Source organism: Neofelis nebulosa, chromosome 1 (genome assembly GCF_028018385.1).
Source record: "Neofelis nebulosa isolate mNeoNeb1 chromosome 1, mNeoNeb1.pri, whole genome shotgun sequence".
NCBI classification, from domain to species: Eukaryota; Metazoa; Chordata; class Mammalia; order Carnivora; family Felidae; genus Neofelis; species Neofelis nebulosa.
The window spans coordinates 42,316,765-42,329,361 of NC_080782.1; the positions used below are offsets into that span (position 1 = coordinate 42,316,765).

General features: G+C 49.2%; 1 protein-coding gene and 1 long non-coding RNA gene across 8 annotated transcripts in view; both read left to right on the forward strand.

Annotated features, from left to right (window-relative positions):
• Positions 1 to 80: 80 nt before the first annotated feature.
• Positions 81 to 762, forward strand: LOC131506151 (uncharacterized). Its single transcript, XR_009258759.1, has 2 exons — positions 81 to 394; positions 689 to 762. It is a non-coding gene; the product is annotated as an uncharacterized LOC131506151 (long non-coding RNA).
• Positions 763 to 12,415: 11,653 nt separating this feature from the next.
• Positions 12,416 to 12,597, forward strand: part of ABLIM3 (actin binding LIM protein family member 3) — a 108,610-nt gene continuing 108,428 nt past the window's right edge. For 3 of the 7 annotated variants that reach the window (XM_058719712.1, XM_058719721.1, XM_058719717.1), the window contains exon 1: positions 12,416 to 12,587. The gene's annotated coding sequence lies outside the window, so the exon portion shown is untranslated. The remainder of the gene's footprint in view (positions 12,588 to 12,597) is intronic. The other 4 variants (XM_058719719.1, XM_058719725.1, XM_058719728.1 and 1 more) reach the window with 2 other exon arrangements.

A 12,597-nucleotide genomic window follows, 5' to 3' on the forward strand; every position in this document is an offset into this window, starting at 1 on the left:
GCAGCGCAGGAGTCCATTCCTGCTTGTTCTCCTCCAACCCACCTCAAAGAGAAAGAAACTGAGGCCCATAACGACTAAATAATTTCTTCAACCCTTTTAGGCAATCCCGTGGCAAAGGCTGCATTAGAACTCAAACCCCGAGACCTTCAATTCAGTGTGCTTCCGCGAACGTGCTAACACCAATAAGCTCAGGCTTGAAAATCAGGTTCCCTAGTAAACAAGCTGGGATAGGATGGTGTGTCAGGACACGAGCCCAGGACGGACACTCCCCACCGCTCCCAGGGAAAGGAATTTCTCCTCAGTCCAGCTATCTTTCAGGGACACTCAAGTTTTGCAATCATCGGACTCAGCAAAGGACAAGGGAAGCAGGAATCCTTCCGCCCAACGAGCCCAGGTCAGATGTCCTTCCTGGGGAGACTTGCATCTGGGCCAAAAGAGGCCTGTGCAAGCAGCAGGCCTGGAACTAGTGACAAATAGGAGTTTCAACACCCCCCCCCCCCGTCCCCCCGCCCCCGTTCGGGAGCCGTAAATAAGCGGAAGAAGGCACAGGGAGAAGAGGACGAGGAGGAGAAAAGTCATGGCCAAGCGCGTTGTGTCCCGAAGGGCCTTAACCAGCAGGGGGCAGTACAGACACAGCATCTGAGCTACAGAGAAAATCCGCAGCGGTGACCTTTTTTATTCTTTGCAGGTGCAGCGATCACCACCAACAGGTTGTTGGTGATTGTACAACAGGTCCCTGTTTGTAAAGCTCGTCCGAAGTCAGCGACTCCTTACATCCTTGCACCACGAAGCAGCAGGCCTTTGTGTGAGGAACATGTCAGCTGACTTCTCTGAGGTCTTATTTCTAATAGCCTTAGAAATAAGCAGAGATGAGTTTTCTCACATATGGGGGTGCGGGCGTGTGTGACAGGGAATACACAAACAGGAGCTTCATCACTTAAAACGTATAAAAGAATATAAACCAGAAACACACACACACACACACACCCCACAGCACCAACCTCACATCCATCTTCAACAATTCTGCCTAATGATAAAGCCTAGATGCTTCCAAACCTACCCAGAACCACATTCCTATAGCGCTGAAGCAAACAAGCAGACAAACGTCACCCACACACTTACAAGCACAGTCAGCAAAAGTGAGGCAGAACGTTTTAAACACATAGGTGAGCTCTTCTCAACTCTTAAAGTGTGTTTTTTTTTTTAATTTTTTTTTCAACGTTTTTTTATTTATTTTTGGGACAGAGAGAGACAGAGCATGAACGGGGGAGGGGCAGAGAGAGAGGGAGACACAGAATCCGAAACAGGCTCCAGGCTCCGAGCCATCGGCCCAGAGCCTGACGCGGGGCTCGAACTCACGGACCGCGAGATCGTGACCTGGCTGAAGTCGGACGCTTAACCGACTGCGCCACCCAGGCGCCCCTCTTAAAGTGTGTTTTAATACCATACACTGCTACTTTCCCAAACCTTAAAATGCAAACGAGCCCTTTGGGAATCTTACTAAAATGTAGATTCTGATACTGTAGGGCGGAGGGAGGGCCCAAGTTTTTGCGTGTCCTGGCAAGCTCCCAAACGACCAGTGGCTGCTGGTCTATGGACCACACTTTAAGTAGTAAGGCCACAGCCCATGTCACCCAGGGCCAATGCTTTCCCTGGACGGAGGCCTCCAGTTAGCTTGAGATGGGGGAAATGGAGCTGCAAACCCCTTGGTTCCTTATCTTTCACTCTGAGCATCTCCCCACTGAGAGTAACTCTGGTAAAGACACATTTTGTTTATATACGGCCCTTAAAGCCTATCAGTTAACCTGAACCTAACCTGTAGAAACTATGATCCTATAATAGCTCCAGGCTTCCAAGTCACTCCAAGGACTATTTTAACTATTACGAGATTTGGGGGTCTGATCCTCTGGTATGTGTGAGTCCCACATATGCAACACCACCATTGACTTACAGCAGAGAAAGAATTTTTGTGAGTGTTTTATTTTGTTTTGTTGTCACTCAGTTCCAGTGGTTCTCGACCAGGGGCAATTTTGCCTCCTGGGAACATTTGACGATAACCAGGGACCTTTCTGGTTGTCACAGCTGGCTACTGCATTCTGGTGGGCCAAGGTCAGAGATGCTGCTAGACAACCTACAGTGCACAGGACAGGCCCGGCAACCAAGAATGATCCCGCCCAAAATGTCAGTGGCACCAGGGTCAAGAAACCCGGCCCTATTCAATCCACTCACACTGATCCATATCTTCGGCAATCTATTGAATGATTATTTGAATATTGCCACAGATCAGGGGAAAGAAAAAGATGGTGGACAGCCTTTCATATTGGACCTTAGAGGTCTTGCTGTCTTGGTGCCAGAGGCATCCAGTGGTGGGCCTGCCTTCCAACTCTGGACAAACTGGACAAGCTGGACAGAATGGACAAGTCGTGGACAAGCTGGATGGAATGGACCAGTTACAGAAAATCTCTCAGCTTTCACCCCCTCAGATGTCAAGTGACTGTTAGCCCCTGTAAGAGGACAGGGATGTTTCTATAGGGGGTCTCTCTTTGGGACAGCAAAGTATACACATCCTCCTTGCACAGAGGAGTGCTTGTGGGTTTACTGAAGGAATGAATGATACCTGACATGCTTATAACAATCTTTCTTTAGCACTCTGATGGTCACTCCTACTTTTTCAATCTCGATGAGAAACGTGAATGTTAGGGATTCCTATCACTAGCTGCACCTTGTCCTGGCAAAGCCAGACTTGCACTCCAGGATTTGCACAGCATCCTTCACTATGCGTGTACTGTCTTGGAAGTAGGAAAGGCTAGCATCAGACAGCCTGGGTGCAAATCTTAGCTCCCCTACACGAGCTTGGACATTTGATTTACTCTCTCTAAGCCTCAGTTTCTCCATTTGAAATAATAAAGGGAATAACACTTCCTATCTCATGGGGCACTGGGAAGAATCAAAGTTAAGTGAGATGGTAACATGCCAAGCCCTTAGCGCAACGTCTGGCCCACAGCAAGCTGTCAGTAAAAGGGGGCTTTGTCATGCTTTTGGTCTCCAGCCTCCAAATCAAGGGCACCCGCTCAGTTCCCTGTCCAAACAGCAGTAGAGCCTGAGTACCAAAATCAGAACCTGGCCCCAGAGACCAGGCTGACCCAGCTCCTTTCTGCTGTGTGGAAAGTCGGGAGCTGACCCTCCCCACTCCCCGCTCCATGTGCCTGAACAGAGGGGTTCTGAAACCAATATTCCCTACTCTTCTGCATGCCGGCTTAGTCCTATTCAGAATACAGCCCGATGACTAGATACACCGCATTTTCATTCTGCTCAAAGGCCAAAGGACACCAATAAAGACATCAAAGCTCAAAATTGTTTGGAGAGCAAAGAAACAAATGAGGAGAGAAAAATGTAGTCTTTGATTCAATAATGAATTTTGCATCAAGGGCTCCGGATCACAGTTCACCAGAGACCATGCTGCCGCACGTTCTGCATTCCATTTTTTATGAGAAAGAGGAAAATGGCGGCGGGGGTGGGGGGTGGGGTGGGGGGTGGAGGGGACACACAAACCGATATTAAGGGCATATTAAAGAAAGGGTATTCAAGCATATATCTTGATTTGAGCATGTGGACCCAAACCATTTATATTTTATAGCATAGTAAAAGCTTGGAGCAGAAAAGGAGCATCCAGTCCAACCTCTTTGTCTTCTAGATGAGCAAACCGAAGCCTCTGGGCATTAAATAAGGGCCCCACATTTTCAGCCTCATAGCAACTGACTTAGGCAGGGGAGCCATGGGGCTTGTTCCTCCATCCACTCCTGCCTCACTCAAGGATTTGACTCTTGCCTGGAAGGGACTGGAAGGAAGCTTGGCATCCTTCTTCTCCCAGGGCACCATTCTCGCTGGGCTTGCGAAGCTCATGCATTCATTCACGTACTCTTTACTGAGCACTTACGATATGCCAGACACCATTCTTGGTACTTGAACTACAGAGAAGGACCGGACAGGTGCTTGTCCCTAATGCACCTGCCTTCCAGGGGTCTACCCGGTCTGCAAAAGGGCACGACCCAGCTCTACAACAGAATTCTGGTGATGTTCCATGCTCTGGGGGAAGTAACATAGCTTGTGTTAAGGGAGAGGGACTGGCGTTCGCTAGAGATGAGATCTGACCCCTGAGAAGTAACCAGTCATGTGGAAGTCAGAGGGAACAGCGTTCTAGTTAAAAGGAACAGCAACCCCAAACACCCGAGGCAAGCAAGGGAGGCAGAGTGACCAGAAAGGAAGCCGGTGGGGCCAGAATAGAATGAACAAGGAGAAGGTGGTAGGAGTGGAGCTGGGCTGGGAGCACTTGCCCCAGGACTCCAGGAGGTGGAAGCAAGACTGAGATTCGGACTGGAGTGTCCAGGCTCACAGTTGTTATAGTTCTGCATCAACTATGCTATGCAGACCCTTCTCTCATGTTGAGTCACCCACCGGGTCAGCTACAAGAGGACCCTGCCACACTGGGAGGACCCCGGCCATGCCGAGCTCACACTCAGGATATGGCATGGGGCAAGCCTCTAAAGGCCAAGGGAGCCCCCAAGACCAGATGGACCAGACAGCATGGAGAGGGGAAGTGGACCCATCCCTCCCTAGTAGGCGCCATGACTCATACAAAGTTAGTCGGTCATGAATCAGTCCTGCCAGCCCAGAGGAAGGGCTCAATAGAGTCAAAGGCTAATTTTAAAAACCACTATTATTAATTTTTGATCACACAAGAACTCATGAATACATTTTCCTTATTTAAAAAAATGAAATGAAACGAAACATGGTCCCTAAGGCTAGTGTCCCCTTAAGACTCCTCTCCTCCAGGGGCACCCAGGTGGTTCAGTCAGTTAGGCGACAGACTTCGGCTCAGGTCATGATCTCATGGTTCGTGAGCTCGAGCCCCACTTTGGGCGAACCCCGCTCCTCTCCCTCTCTCTCCCTCTCTGCCCTCATGGGATTCTCTCTCTCCCTCTCTCTCTGCCCCTCGCTCACTTGCACCCTCTCTCTCTCAAAAAAAATTTTTTTAATTAAAAAAGAAAGACTCCTCTCTGCCAATCCTGGCCATCGGGTCAGTTCCCCAGCTCTCTCTCACCTGGAGCTAAATACAGTTATTATTCCAGCCCATCTCATACGCCCTAAAATGCACTCCTAGGAAAGATAGTGTGGTTTCTATGTGTTCATTGGAATAACTGGTGGCACACTGTATATACTGGTCTACAGCCTGTCCTTGTCCCCACCAGACAGTAGGTCTTGAGCAGCTCTCCAGGTTCTGACGCCAGCCCTCACCTCGCTTTGTTCATTCGCCGTGTCATATTCCTTAGCATGATACGTCGCTGTTCGCCTCCCTCTGAACTGGCATTTAAACTGTTTCCAGTTCCCTTTGTATCACAAAGACAATCACGCTGTAGTGAAATTTCCTCTCTGTCCACCCTGCGGGGATTCCTCTGTGATGGGGGGAGGACCCTACTCTTAGAGGCAATCCCCAAACAGAAGCAGAATCAGCTCTGGGAATGTCTAAGCACCTAGGGAGCATCTAGACTCCTTGCCTTACCATCACTGCCCTATTCCCTGGACGCCACTGGGACTCTGTAGAAGGAGGGACTTAGTTTCGATGGGCTCTAAATACTCTCCCAGCGGGGGCAACCTAAAACTCCCCCAATGCCAGGGAGTGAACAGTGAGACTTTCTCACAAGTAGAGGTGTGCTGCCCTTTCAGAGGTTATGAGGCACTGGCAGGAGGCCTGTGGATTTCAACGCCACTCCCAACAGTGCACTGTGCTTTAATGGCGTTCCTGGGGAAGTGACTAGTGCACACATACCGCGGACTTCTGTTTGCCCTTTACCAGGGCCTTCCTGGATATCAGGGGATATGATGTTACTTCCCACAAATTCTGTGTAAATAACTGAGCCGGAGTGGCTGATTTGTAATGAGATGAGGGGAAAATAATCACCACCTACTTTGCATAGACCGGAGTTCACAAAGCACACAGTTTCTCATTTCATCTCTGGAACTACCCTGAGATATACACAGGGAAGGGATAATTACAGTACGTATTATGATAATGTTTCATGGCAACTGTTATTCATTACAGCTGAGCAGATTCAGACAACAAGAATGAATTGGTTGCCCAAGGTCACATAGCGAGGAAGCGAGGGCAAACCCAAAACTCGGGTCTTCTGACTGCTAGTCCATTTCTCTGTACTTCCCAGCTGTGCCGCCGTGAAGACCCGCTTATAATTCTGAATGCCTAAGGGACAGGTGCCCCCTTGGCAGACTCTGCAGGATATAGTGGAAGACCATATTCAGAGATAGACTTAGGTCTTAAGGAGCCAAGTGAATCAAGAGGGAAGCAAGCCAAGTTCGGGGTAGGAGGGCAGGGCAGTTAATTCAACTGGACTCTGAGATGAGTAAGTCCGTGTTGTCTGAGAGAATTTTACTCCACCCATTAATTAAAGATACTCTCTGGGATACTTTGGCTAGCTGGTCATGCAGGGCCTCTCTCGGGAGGTAGCAATTAAGCAAAGACCTAGAGGAAGAGGAGCTTCCAGCTTTGCAAAGAAGCAGGGAAGAGCAAAGCAGGTGTAGGGAACAGCGTGTGCAAAGTTCCCAGATGGACAACCTCACAGCAAGGCTGGGGACCCCCTCTGCGGGGAGCCAAAGGGAGTGGGGGCAGGAGGTGAAGGGGGTCCCTTGATGACTGGCCTGGGCAGTCAGTGTTAGAGGAGCTCAAAGGATGGCTTCCAGGAGAAGACAGGACTTGAGGGCATCCTGAGGAAATGACTGGCGTCTTTCAAGGGAGACACAGCAGGAGAGGGCACTACAAGCAGAACTGTAGGCAGAGGAGAAATGGTCAGTGAATAATGGGTAAGACGGTCTCTTAACTGTCAAATGGGCAGAGGGGTTAGAAGGCTCACTGACATCCCATTGAGACGCCAATAAGGAAACTGAGCCCAGTGAAGCCTGGCCAAGGGAATGGCAGGGCTGAGTCCAGCTCCCAGATCTACCAGATTCCCACCCTCCCATCCGGAGCTGGCTCCACCCCAGCCTCTTCTGCTGGCAGGGCCACTGTCAGGAAGGAGGCCCGGGCTGTGGTCGGATGTGAGTAGAAGGCCTCAGCAGAACCCTGCGGTGGAACCGTCTGGCCAGAGCTCCCCCGCAGCCAGCACTGCAGCCCCCAATACTCTGATCTCAAAGCCAATTCCTTTGTTCCCGCCCCCCCCCAGAAGCTTCCCAAAGACCTGGGGGACACCTTTGATATTTTTTAAACATTTTTGCACAAAACAATGCAAGGAACCAGGGGAAAAGCACGGCTCCATCACCAAACTGTTTTGGCCAGAAAAATAGGCCCGTGTCCTGCCAATTCCGTTGCAGTTTGGGAGCTCCCCCCAGGGAGGAAAGGGGCGCGCACAGGGAGTCAGGTCCGGGAGCACCACGCAAAGCACCATTTCCTGGTGGGAAGTCTACTCTTTGCTCAGGGCCTAAGGCTCAGCACAAACTAGTGGTGGCCGTGGGGGATCAAAGGTCTCTGCACCAGCCTGGAACATGCTCAGATCTTCTGCCAAACTCCAACCATAGGTCACTCAGATACTTAGAGCCAAGAACACTAGAGTAAAAGGTACCTCAGGACTCATCTGGTCCAATCCTCCACTTATAAAACTCAGGCCCAGAGAGCCACCTCCAAATCAGCCCGGTTCTTCCGAGGTAAACAACAGCAAAGTGTATGAGCATCTAATGATGCCTGACACAGTGCTAAGTCGTTATGCCTGTCATCGCTGCAGACGCTAACAGTGAAGTAGATAGTGTTATGACCCCTGCTTCACCCACAAAGAACCTAGCTAGCCTAAAGAGGTTAAGTCACTTGCCCAAGGTCACACAGCAAGGAAGAGTAGTCAGGACTCCAGTCCAGACCACTTTATCCCACGGCCCCAGGCCTCCTCAGAGCCCGCTGCATCAGGACTGTAAGCAAGATCTCTGACCTCCCAGCCTTGTAGGGCATTTCCATCCCAGGTTCACTAATGCCGAACGTGGTCTTGACCATCTGCATTGGGCTCAGCTCTTCCACAAAGAAGCCTCTAGCCTCCCCACCTGCATCCGGTCCTGCCTCCGCCTGGACCTGTGACGTTCTTTTTTTAGTGCTGCACCCGCTCCTTCCCCACAACCCTCCGCCAAACCAGGATGGCTATTCCTGCTTCTTTAGCTCAGCTCAAATGTCACCTGTTGAGAGAGACACCCGTCTTTAATGTCTACTCCCAGCCCCTCTTCACGTACTTTACAGACTGCAATGATAAGTCTGTGTGTTTGTGTGTGTATTGTCTCCCCTGTGTTTCTGGCAGGCACAGTTCCTGGCGCGGATAGACAATTAGAAGTTGTAAAGTGAAGGAACAACCGAATGAATGAACCAGAAAACGAAAGAATACCTTAGTTCTTCTTCGAATAAGTGCCTGCGCAGAAGCTTACCCTTGTCCAAGTGATTTTGTTAAAACTACATAATCCAAAAAGTTACTTTGATCCAAGAGCCTGATAATTATGAGTGTGTATTCCCATGTCTTCTTCTCCGTCATATAGAGATATGTATATGTGGTACCTATATGGGATCCCATTTATGGAAAAATGATTTAACTATGTTATATGATATGTATATTCTACATGTTCTATAGATTACATAACACATAGGTCCACCAATATACATCATCCTAAAAAAAAGTACAGAGTATATTTTTCTGCAATTTGCTTATTTCACCACATCCCCTGAACGTTCTCCCCCCCCTACCGTATATAGATCTGCCTCTTCTTGCTAACAACTACATATTGTTTTCGAAAAATAAAAATTAAAGTACTCACTCTTGGTGGGATACTCAAATAGTCTAAGAATGGCAAGTAGAAATCACTGGATCATAAGCACCTCTTCCCACCATTGCCACATCTCACAGGCCAGAAGGATGTGGTGTCCAGATAAGGGTGAGTGAGGGGGTATTCATGAATGGACAGGAGCACACAGCAGTGCGGTGAGAGGCACAGGCTCCCGTGCAGGAGGGAGATGTGGGGTGCAGCTGGATGAGAGCGAAAGAAGGGCAACTAGGAAGAAAAGTTGGGGAGCCTAGGGCTGGGTTCGTCAGGGAGAGCCTTGAGAGGGTCAGAATATGGGGAAGAAAGCTAGAAACCACCCCAGTCAGGGACCAGAAGTCGAAAGACAGAGGGGCTCTTGGAGCAGAAGAGAAGCATAATGGGGGAAGTTCTTCCATCCCACGAAGAAGGTGGACAATCTGTCTCCCAGTGGTTTTCCCACCTGGCTTTCCAACACCCAGGAGCCTTTGCCTGTTTCCGAGTGAGACGTGTTTATCTCCATTCTGGAGTCTCAAAGTTCAAAACAAACTTCCAAACAAAGGGACCCTCCGCTCTGCAGTTTTCGGCTTCATTCTCTTGCAAGGACAGAGCCAAGATTCTGCTTTCCTGATGACTTTCACAGCCAATTCCACCGGGAATCCCACCCCCAGCTTCCTTCTGCGTCTTTCCTGGCTGCCTCCAATTGTTGTGGACATCCTCACGGGTATAGTTTTTTTTTTTTTTTTTTTTTTAGCTTCTTTTAACTCTTTTCTTCCTATCTTTATAATGATGCAGGAAAAATAAGATTGTTTTCCCAACAGCAATTTGGGGCTGGTAGAGTGGACCAAAGTTCTTTCCAAAGAGCTGGATTCATCAGCATATATTATTAAAAAGAACCTTAGACAAGAAGAACCAATCAGTCAAGCTCCCTGTAGTTGGAAAATTCTGAGACATATTTTCATGGCCATCACTCTATGGAAAAGCCCAACAGGTTTGCATAAGTAGAAAATGACAAGAATGTCTCTGAGGGCAGGTATAAGTGAGGGATATACTAAAACTCAGCACACGTCGTGTTCATTTGCTAAGCATTACACTGTGTATTTTAATACGTATACACAATAATCCATGAGGTGGATACCATATTAATGTCCATTCTACAGATGAAGAATTTGAGGCTCATAGAGTATCTCACGCAAAGTCACATAGATACTAAATGACGGAGGTAGGACTGACAATCAGCCAGTCTGGAAATGGCTCCCAGACTCTTAACCAAGCCACCACTGGGTTTGCCTAATTCATGCTTTGCTAACTTAATTATTGTCTACCACCCCTCTTCCAAGTAGGAGTTATGCTCCAGGAGAGCAGGTCCTTGTCTGTCCTGTTGTATCCCCAGCAGCCAGCACGGGGCCTAGCACAAAGTAGACACTCAATAAATGCGTACTGAGTGAATGAATTAATGAATGAATGTTATGGTTTTATTTGACGATATCCTGTTACCTCAAAATTTCTGAACATTGAGGCTTTGGGTGATAACTAAATATGTTTATTGAACAGTACTATTAATTTTACCTATTTAACTTACCTGACCCTGCTCCCGGGGCGGGGGGGGGGGGGGGGGCAGGGCGGGGAGGGACAAAACTTTTCCAAGCATTAGAACCTAGCAAGTTACATGAAATTTAGGAATTGAATAAGGAATTCTAATCTGAAAATTTAAAGAGAAAGTACATGCAAATTTAAAGAGATCTTTTGGAATCGTGTATTTAGTAATCACTTTCTATGTTTTCAAAGCTGTTCCAGGCCCCTGGCTTTTTCAGTAGCAAAGGTGGTCTATGAACCACGTGGGATACTCATTTCAAATGCAGAGCAAGAAAACCAGGAAACTGGGAATCTGCATTTTGCGACCATCTCAGTTGGTCTGACGTAAACAGAACTTTGACGCCTGCTGTGAGGAAGTTAAGGTTATTCTCTGCCCTTGGAAAAAAACCCTAACAAGCTACCAAAATGTGTTTCAAAAACCGCTGACCCTTTGATTTATCTGATGATTCCTTAAGGATTGTGGCGTCTTGGGATCGTGAGCCATATCAATTTTTTTAGTCCTGTGTAAGGCAGGAATGTTGTATTTATCTGCAAGATACTCTTTCCCCAGTTTTGAGCGGGTCGTCACCTACCGTTGCCCTGACATCCCGGACTCCTGTGCACTGATTCACTCTCACACGGAACCAAGCCAGGAGCGAGGGGAACTGGTCCAATTCTGCCCTGAGATGCTGCGTGTCCGAGGGCGGGTGGCTCAGCCTCAGTGACCGACTGTTTGCACGTCCATAAGCCTGGGGTGTGAGTGCTCCCCACATTTTGATTCTACACACGCTCAAACCGGAGTCATTCTATAGACAGGGATCAGGGAGTCTCCCAATCTTGTTTTTCTGTACTCAAAAGTCATGCTTCTGTGACCATGAATTAAGTTCAGAAGGTGACCATGAATTAAGTTCAGAAGTTCAGAAGGAGTCAGGGGACTGTGAGGAACCCCACCCCACGGCATTACTCACGACCAAAAAATCAGAATATAGGTTTCTGTAATCCACACCCGCAAGAACTAATTACAAAGATAATAATAATAATACTTTGGGCAAGAGTCAGTTGGCCATACAAAAACTGGGGGAACCAGTGAGGCTGAGCCGGGAGGCCACATACCTGCCTTTGCCACAGATGGGGAACGACCTCAGGGTGGCGATTCCCAGACCTTCTGCTCTGAGGGCTGTACAATAGTAGATCCAGAAACGACCTGGGGCATTCTGTCAACAAATGTTTACTGAGACCTCCTGTGTGCCAGGCAACGTTCTGGGGATGGGGGGCCCTGTGGTGAACCCACCTGACGAGAGCCATACTCTCAACGAGTTAAGATTCTAGTGGGGAAAGGAGATGATAAACAATTGTCCCAAATGAATCTCATAAAGGGGGAGGGAGGGACACATGTGAGGAGGCTGGTGGAACCCCTAATGTCCACCCACTTGGTCCAACGCCACCTTACACACGTGAGGAAAATGAGGCAGAAACAGCAATGACCTGCTCAAGACCAGAGTCCACGGAGCTGGTTAAGAGTGGAGTTAGGAGACGCCTGGGTGGTTCAGTCGGTTAAGCGACCCACTTCAGCTCAGGTCATGAGCTCACCGTTGGTGGGTTCGAGCCCCACGGCTGGCTCTGTGCTGACCAGCTCAGAGGCTGGAGCCTGCTTCGAATTCTATGTCTCCCTCTCTCTCTGCCCCTCCCCTGATCGCGTTCTGTCTCTTAAAACTAAATAAACATTTTTTTAAAAAATTAAGAAGCAGAGTTGGAAGTGAAAACTGTCTTCCTGCAAAACCCATCCTTTCTTCACGGCCCCTCCCAGTGACTGCTTTATTTCCCTAACACTGTCTCCGCATAGACCCCGGCACTGAGGGAGGGGAAAGAAGCGCTCAAGCACCCCTCGGCTGGCCCCAGGGTACAAGGGTCCCCTGCATCCCCCCCGCCATCACACCCCAAGACCCAGCAAGAAGCCCGGCGGGGCGGGGCCTGGCCACGCGCCGGCGCGTCCAGCAGGTGGCGGCAGCGAGCGGCCGCGCCCCCCGCGCTGCCACCCCGCGAGCCCGCATCATGGATGTCGAGCTCTCCTATTTCGCTTTGCTCGCCTTGGAATTCGAATCTCCAGACGAGGACCAGGATTCATGAGCCGGTCGCAGGGGCCCAGGCAGGGGCCTCTGGCTCCCGAAGCTGGCCGAGAGGTGGGTCCCG